The sequence below is a fragment of the Acomys russatus genome, chromosome 25 (assembly GCF_903995435.1).
Source record: "Acomys russatus chromosome 25, mAcoRus1.1, whole genome shotgun sequence".
NCBI classification, from domain to species: Eukaryota; Metazoa; Chordata; class Mammalia; order Rodentia; family Muridae; genus Acomys; species Acomys russatus.
Window position 1 is genome coordinate 49187992 of NC_067161.1, and position 8946 is coordinate 49196937.

The window sequence follows — 8946 nt, forward strand, 5'->3', positions numbered from 1 at the left end:
ATACTCATTAGAAGATTATATCATGTGGTATAATTTTGAGAAAACAAGAGTCTTGAGTCATCCATACTATGGAGGATTGTAAGAGACAAGGCATCTGTTTACTGTCACCAAAGTGGTTGTTGCTGTTGTTGCTGTTGTTGCTGTTGTTGTTGTTGCTGTTGCTATTGTTGTTCCTCTTCTTCCTCTTCCTCTTTTATTTTTTCAGGTTTTTCAAGACAGAGTTTTCTGTGTAACAGCCCTAGCTGTCCTAGACTCACTTTGTAGACCAGGCTGGCCTTGAACTCACAGAGATCCACCAGCCTCTGCCTCCCAAGTGCTGGAGTTAAAGGCATGCACCACCACACCCAACCCATTTCCTTCTATTTTATTAATTTAATTTTTTTTCTTTGCTAGTTCAACACAGGGTTATTCTATGTAGCGCTGGCTGTCCTGGAACTCACTCTGTGGGCCAGGCTGGCTTCAAACTTAGAGATCCACCTGCCTCTGCCTCCTGAGTGCTGAGATTACAGCCGTGCACCATCACCGCCCGGCAATTTGTATTTTATTTTTATTATTTTGTGTGTACGAGTGTTCTGCCTGCATGAATGTATGTGTTTGTGTGTGTGTGTGTGTGTGTGTGTGTGCACACACACACATGTTCACCATATGCTTGCCTGGTGCCCACAAAGGTTGGAAGAGGGGGGTCAGATCCCCAAGGACTGGAGTAACAGATAGTTGTGATCTGCATGGGTGCTGGAAATCAAACCTGAGTTCCCTGCAAGAGCAATAACCTAGAAGTGATCTCTCTAGCCATCCCCATTTTTCTTTTTTTAAAACTCTGTATTGATTCTCTGTGAGTTTCACATCATACACCCCAGTACTCTTCATCTCCTGTCCCCCTCATATCTGCCTTTTGCCCTTGCAACCTCCCTCCCAAAATAAAACACACCAGCAAGCAAACAAATAAACAACAACTACAAAACCCAAAGCATAGAAAACATCTCATCATGGAAGCTGTAGTAAGTCACAGTGAGTCCCACCAGCTCTCCCTTATCTGCACCACCTGGGTGAGCTCTCCAGCACTGCTTCTGCTTGGCCACCCAATGCCACCATTGGCAGGAGGCAGGGTCAGCTCTCCTGCTCTCATGTCCTCAGGGCTGGCTCATCCACACCCACACTTCCAGAGCCAGCTCCACTGTGCTACCCAGTCAAGGCACTGGGCCCATTCTCCCAAGCGCTACAGCCTTCGAGGGACTGGGACAGCTCTCTCACTCTCCCACCATTGGGGCTGGCTCACCTGTGCCTTTGCCATCACGGTCAGCTCCACTGTGTTGTTCAGGCAAGATACAGGGCTCACTCTTCCCTAATGCTGTAACCAGTGAGGAACAAGGTCAGCTCTCCTGCTCTCATGCCCTTGGGGCCAGCTCTCCCGACTACTGCAGGTGGCAAGAGGGAGAGAGGGAGGCCACCACCCACAGCACCTCATGGCAGATAAGTCATGAGGCTAGCTTTCCCAACCTCTCGCCTTTAGGGCCAGCTCACCCTCACCTCTTCCACCAGGACCAGCTCAACAGTGATGCTTAGGCAAAGTACAGGGGCTGATCTCCTGAGTGCTGCAGCTGGTGAGAGGCAGGGATAGCTCTCCTGAGCCTAGGACCCTGTGGGCAGGTTTCCCGACTACTGGAGGTGGCGAGGGGTTTAGGGGATATCACCTCTGCACCCATGCCACCCCCCAGTAGATGAGTGGCAGGTCAGCTCTCCCACACTCACACCCTCGGGGAGGGTCACCCACACCCCTGCCACCAGGTCTAGCTCCACTGTACCACCTGGGCCGAGGTCCTGCCACTGGTGAGAGATGGGGGCAGCAGCCAGTGATGAGCAGGGCCAGTTCTGCACAATCCCTGGACATCCACATGGTCCCTGGCAGTTTCCCCAAGCAGGGATGTACCCATGTTCTTGAGTGGTGATATGCGCCACTGACATCAACACCAACCCCTGTCTCTGCATAGTCATGGACTCAGGTATGTCCCTCAGTGGCAGCTCAGGATGGGACCTCACCGTGCCCCCAGGTGGCAAGGGTGGCCACTCACAACAGGCTACTCCTCTCCACCCTTGAGGCTCCCTTTCCACCCCTCTTCATGGTGCTCAAGCCGCTGTACTTTTCTTTCTCTCCCATCTGACCACTACGTACTTGCATACTGTCATGGCTCCCAATGCAGGCTGGCCACATGGCCAGCAGGCCCCTGACATCCTCCTTCTGGGCTGTTGCATGGCCCGGTGGCAGGCAGGTGTCTACGGCTTACCTGTGCCATGCGCCAGAGGTCGGGTCTTTGGGTGGCATGGCGGTCCACAGGTCTCTGTCTTCCTCCTCCTGCACTGAGCTGCCTGGATTTGATTTGACTTGATTTTTATGAGCCCTGGGCATAATACAGCTTTGGCCACCAAGCCAGGCGTACAGCTAGGATGAACAAAGGGCTGCCATCTGCTCTGCCCCTGACTGATATGAGAACACCACCACCAACGAGGTGTCTTTACCCATTGCCAGGTGGTTCCCTTGGGAACCAGGATCCAGGAAAGGATGAGGGAGGCAGAGTCACAAACCCAGAAAACAGACTCCAGAGACCAGCACCAAGGCTCAGGTCTATTTTATTGCACAGCAGCAAGCATTTTTATGCAGTTTTTGGACCTATTGGAAACACACATGATCTCTGGCATAGCCAACCTTCTCACTGACACTACGAGGAGGTGCCGGGCCACCAGCACCCAAGGGAACTTCTGTAAAGATACGGAAAGCATTCTCCACCCTGCTCTGGGCCCATTCTGAGGTTCTATTAGTTGGTTAGGAGCCTCTATTTTGTGTCACACAGAATGCCAGCGGACATGGGCACTCTCTTACTATTAAGCGGTATGGAAGCCTCCCTTGTCATCTACTGGGCCCCACCTGGAGGCTGCAGCACCCACAGGACCCATTTTTCTTTTAAATCCTGTCTTCCAAGTAGAAGTGGTGGCAACAGGAGATTAATTCGCAATTTTAGGTTATAAGAAATTTCCAACGTACGCAAAAATTAGAGAGATAGGTGTTCCCATCACTCCACCCCAACAGTTCATCAACAAACCCTTTGCTATACTGTCTCCCATAATATCCTGAGGCAAACCCCAGACACTATATTCCCAGAGCTTCTGGCATGCCACACGTATGTTCTATCACTGGGATATACCCCTAGCCTAAACATTATAGCCTTTAATATGCAAGTATTTCTATGTACAGCACTAAGAGAAAAATTATTTTTGTAGACTAAAAACGCCATCACTACATCTTTAAAAACAAACACTGCCTTCATCCAATAGGTAATCAGCATTTGACTTTCTAATGATCGCACTTGCTATGCAAGTCTGGCATTGCAATCAGTTGTCCTTGAGCCAAGGCCCTCGATGCTAAGCTTTTCCAGGAACTTCTAGGGCCGTCTTCCTCCTTCTTTACGTGCTATGTAGTCCACCCTTTAGCCCAACTCTATGGTTTCCATTTTCTGGTATCGCTTTTGTGCTGCCTTGGTTCTGTGCAGCCTATCACCCTTAACTGTGGGCATCCAGCTCCCCTTTGAGGCCCAGATACAACGCCCCCTCCAGAGCTGAGAGAGACCTCGTTATTCATCCATATTCCATCCATCTATCGGCTCCAGCGTCCATCCTTACTGCCTTTCTATCCAGCAAACCTTTATCAGTCATCTACCATTTGTCAAGCTTTATACCAGTTCCTAGTGGTAGACGGTGGCCTTGCCTGCCATGACCTAACAGTCCAGCAGTGTGCTGTCCTATCTGGTAAGCCATGGGTGGCTGTTTTAGCACTTAAAATGTGGCCCGCCTACATGTGCAATATACCTACCCTATATCCACTACAAACATTGGGTTTTGGACACTTAACATAGTAGGTGACACATTCTATTACTGTGAGTTTTTTTTTAATCTCTTAAATTTGTTCATTTATTTTTATGTGTACAGGTGTTTTGTCTGCATGCATGTGTACACCTGGTGCCCTCGGAGGCCAGAAAAGGACATCCGATCATCAGAGGCTGGAGTTGCAGATGTCTGCCACCATGTGGGTGTGCGGAATCAAACCTGGGTCCTCTGGAAGAGCAGCAAATGCTCTTAAACCACTGAGCCACCTCTCTAGCTCTCTATTAATGGCCTTTTAAAATAAAGCTTATCACAAATAACTTGCAAATTAAATAACCTCACACAATAAGTAACCACACCCAACATCTATACATTTCAACAGACACTTAAAAATATACACTTAAAATAGCTATTCTGAAGCTATGGATTCTCACTCTTGAATATATCTTTATGTACTTAACCACCAGCAAAAGTAAGGATTTCATGACAACATTAGAATTGGAAAAACAATCAATGATTTTTAACTGCGTATACATTGAAATGTTATATTTTCAATGTATTTAGAGTTGATAACATGTTTAAAGTAAATATAAATGATGCAGCTTTTTTTTTTTTTTTTTAAGACAGAGCTACTAAAACTTTTAATTAGCTATTTGGCTTGCCACTGGTGACTCGCCATCTATATCTGCTACAGGGATGCACATGGATGGGGAAAAACAAGTTAACAGGACTCATCATAAATGTGTTTATAAAAGTGTAGGGCACATAGCCAGGCTTGGTGGCTCACACCTGTAATCCCAGCACTTGGGGAGGCAGAGGCAGGCGAATCTCTGTGAGTTTGAGGCCAGCCTGGTCTACAAAGAGAGTCCAGTACAGCAAGGCTACACAGAGAAACCCTGTCTCAAAAAAGCAAACCAATCACCACCAACAACAAAATAGTGTAGGGTGCAGGGGAGGATTGTTTTTAGCTCATGAGGCCATGAGAAGGAGGAAGGCCATTAACCTGAAATGTGTCGTGCATTGTGCTGGGCACTATAAATACCCCCATGTGCAATGTAGGCATTTTAATATCTTCACACATTGGCCAGGCACTTTTAATATCTCATGTCATCCTTCCAACAGCAATCTCCGCGATCTGACCTTGACTCTGCAGCCGGCTTGCTCCTCCCTCATCCAAATCCGTCCCCTCGTGGCTGCTTGAATTGCTGTAGGCAATCTTCTAACCTATGGCCACATGATCCTGATGGACCGCAAACGCGATTGTGTTACGCCCTCGAAGTAAAATTCTCTCAGGGTGCCCCATTTGTCTTCTAGCATCTAAATTCCACTTTGCAGTATATAGATAAGATCTGACCCCAGCCTATTAATAAGGACTCCTGGGTTTTCCGTCTCCTATCTTTTCAGAAAGAATGCCTTCTTTCTTCATCTGGTTACCGTTTTGTTCTTCAGGTTATATCTTCAACATTTCAATATTACTTCCTCTAGATCAATTTCCGACGGGGTGGTGGACTTTCTATGCCTCTCCCTTGCTCTCAACACCTTTATATTTAGTAAAAGTGTCAGGCATCGTAGCTGGGCAGATAGATGCATTGCTATTCTAACCCGACACTTCCGGCCACGTGCTCCATCACCTGCCATCTCAGTCTCCCTCTGGCGCCTGCGGTCTTCATCCTGTTCTGATGGCGACTCTCCTCTCTGTCTGTCTCTGTTGCCCTCCCTCCCCCTCTCTCCCTCCCTCCCTCCCCCTCTCTCCCTCCCTCCCTCCCCCTCCCCCTCCCCCTCCCCCGCTCTCTCCCCCTCCCCTCCCCTACCCCCCCACCCCACCTGAGACCCTTCCCCTGGGCTCGGAAGTCCTACCTCATCCTCTCCTGCCCAGCTGTTGGCTGTTCAGCTCTTTATTTAACCAATCAGAAGGTGAAGACAATGTTTTCAGACTTCTGAGACAGGAGATGCTTCACAATAATGACAGTGCCGAAGTCTGGCCTGTACATCGGATCTACACCCTGGCACAGAAACCAGAATTTGAATAACACAAGGATAATCTTTACACCTTACACAGAAACCTCACCCCAACACCCTACTCTGGGTTCAGTGTCTCTATCCCTTGTCCTAGGATCCTCACGTGCTTCCGTGACGTTGTACTGTGATGGCTCATATTGTTCATCAACTCGGTAGGATCCAGATACCCAAATCAGTAAAATACACTTCTAGATGCGTCTGTGAGGTCACTTCCAGAGAAAATTGACGTGTGGGTAAACCTGAGGGGAAAATACCCACCTTGGGATGGGCGGCATAGTTCAACAGGCTAGTGGCCCAAATGGACCAAAGCTGGAAGGAATACGCTAGCCAGCACACACACTCTCTACCTCACTGATCAGGCTTATCTACTCCTGCTGCCTTCCTCTGCGGACACCACATGAGGCTGGCGCCAGCACCTCCCCAGCGCCCTTTCAGGACTTCAGCCTCAGATGGGCAGAGCATCATGGTTCTTCTTGCTCTGAGGCCTCCTTTTGCTGAGTTCTCCAAGTCTCCAGAATGAAGATGGCTGCCGTTGGCTTGCTCAGTCTCTAATGACACAAGCTAATCAAATAAACTGCTCCCTTTATAATTGTGTCAGTTCTGTTCTTCTGGAGAGCCCTAAGTCATGAACATACTGTACTGCAGGCTTACAACCTTTTCAGATCAGAGGACTTTATGGAAAACCTGCTATTAAAATCTATAGATCTCGAGCCCGATACAGAGGCATGCCTGTAATTCCTGCACACAGGGAGGCAAAGGCAGGCAGATCTCTGTGAGTTCAAGGCCAGCTTGGTCTACAAAGCCAGTTCAGGACAGCCAGGGCTACACAGAGAAACCCTGTCTTGAAAAACCAAAAGCAAAACCAAAACCTGAAACACTATAGATCTCTGAACACAATAAATCATGTAGGTTTCTCTGCATGTATTCAAGCTTAAAAAGAAACCCAAACTAATTTTCTATTACAATTGTTTGCTATTCTCCCCCCTGTATTTCCCCCTGGATTACAATTTCCTTAAAGGCAGGGACCATGTCTGTGTAATTACTGTCATCTCTTCAGTGCTTGGCACAGGCCCTAGGCACAAAAGATAGTCACCAAGCATTTGTCATGGGTGTAGCTTGCTATATTGAGGTAAAGGATTATCAAACCTGCATTTTTTTTTCTTACATATTTTTGAGTGCTGGGGCTTGACCCAGGGTCTCAGGCATTCTAAGCACACTCTGAGCTCCACCCCCAGCCCTGGGCTTTATAAATCAAGTACAGTATGACTTAGCCAGGTTCGACGTGATTGATGGGTAATGTTAATGGGTAATTTTCAGGAATTTCTTCTTATGGGTTTTCTCAGAATCCCAGAGCTTAAGGAGCCTAAGAAAATTCTGGAAGTTTTTTCTTTCTTCACCTATTGGAGTTGGCTGTTTTGTTATTACTGTCTCTGTTTTAAAATTCTCTTTGAACTCTGACCCTTTTACCTTGGTCAAGCAATATTGGCCTAGATAGACTGAGAAATGGATGTCACCATAGTGTGTGCCTCAAGGGCCCCACCCCCATACTCCCATTTCCACAAATCATGCTTGTAGGATGGACTTTTCTGGACTTCCAGACTCCTTCCTACCCTGACACTTCCCACTATTTCCCTGCCGTCACAGAAACAACTCAGCTCAAAAATACCTTTCTCGTGTCTCTCAGGTGATTTGTCATGAGTCCGCTGCCCTTCCTCAGCCAGTAACCGAGGGCCTGAAGATTCAAAAACATAAATTAATGAAGGCTAGGATGTAGCTCAGCAGCAGAGCACTTACTTAACACACTCAAGGGCCCTCAGTTTGATCTCAGCATTGAAAACAAACAAAAAACAAAAAACAAAACAAAACAAATGAACAAACTACAATCACAGCCAAATTCAATGAGTAAATCAGGTGAGGAGTAAGAGATGGCATGGAGAGTGGGGACAAGGGCATCACAGGAATATGTGCTTTGTCTTAAAAAATGAGTAAACACTATGACACAAACAAATGGTTTCTGGGTTTCCAGATCTTCCAGTTTTGAAAAGCTGGAAATCTAGGTTTTCGTGTGCTAGCTCCCCCGTCTTTATTTTTTTTTTTTATTAATTTATTCTTGTTACATCTCAATGGTTATCCCATCCCTTATATCCTCCCATTCTTCCCTCCCTCCCATTTTCCCCTTATTCCCCTCCCCTATGACTGTTCCTGAGGGGGATTACCTCCCCCTGTATATACTCAAGAGTATCAAGTCTCTTCTTGGTAACCTGCTGTCCTTCCTCTGAGTGCCACCAGGTCTCCCCCTCCAGGGGACATGGTCAAATGTGAGGCACCAGAGTATGTGAGAAAGTCATATCCCACTCTCTACTCAACTGTGGAGAATGTCCTGTCCATTGGCTAGATCTGGGTAGGGCTTTAAAGTTTACAGCCTGTATTGTCCTTGGCTGGTGCCTTAGTTTGAGCAGGACCCCTGGGCCCAAATCTGCTTATCATAATGTTCTACTTGTAGGTTTCTAGGACCCTCTGGATCCTTCTACTTTGCTATTCTCCCATGCTTCTCTCATCTAGAGTCCCAATAGGATGTCCTCCCCTCTGTCCCAGTTTCCTGGTAAGTGAAGGCTTTCGTGGGACATGCCCCTTGGGCTAGTACGCAGATATAAGTGAGTATATACCATTTGAGTCTTTCTGCTTCTGGGTTAACTCACTCATTATGATCATTTCTAGCTCAATCCATTTATCCGCAAATTCCTTATTTTTAATAGCTGAGTAGTATTCCATAGTGTATATGTACCACAGTTTCTTTATCCATTCTTCTACTGATGGACACTTAGGCTGTTTCCATGTTCTGGCTATTATGAATAAGGCTGCTATGAACATGGTTGAGCAAATTTTTTTGTTGTGTGCTGGAGCATCTTCTGGGTATATTCCAAGGAGTGGAATAGCTGGGTCTTGAGGAAGCCTTATTCCCATTTTTCTGAGATAGCACCAAATAGATTTCCAAAGTGGCTGTACTAGTTTGCATTCGTCTTTATTTTTTAAAATAACTTTATTTACATACTT

At 46.9% G+C, this 8946-nt stretch overlaps 1 non-coding gene across 1 annotated transcript; it reads right to left on the minus strand.

Moving 5' to 3' along the window:
- Positions 1-2387: 2387 nt before the first annotated feature.
- LOC127208857 (small nucleolar RNA SNORA48) lies at positions 2388-2530 on the minus strand. The gene has a single exon (XR_007833128.1). It is a non-coding gene; the product is annotated as a small nucleolar RNA SNORA48 (small nucleolar RNA).
- Positions 2531-8946: the final 6416 nt, after the last annotated feature.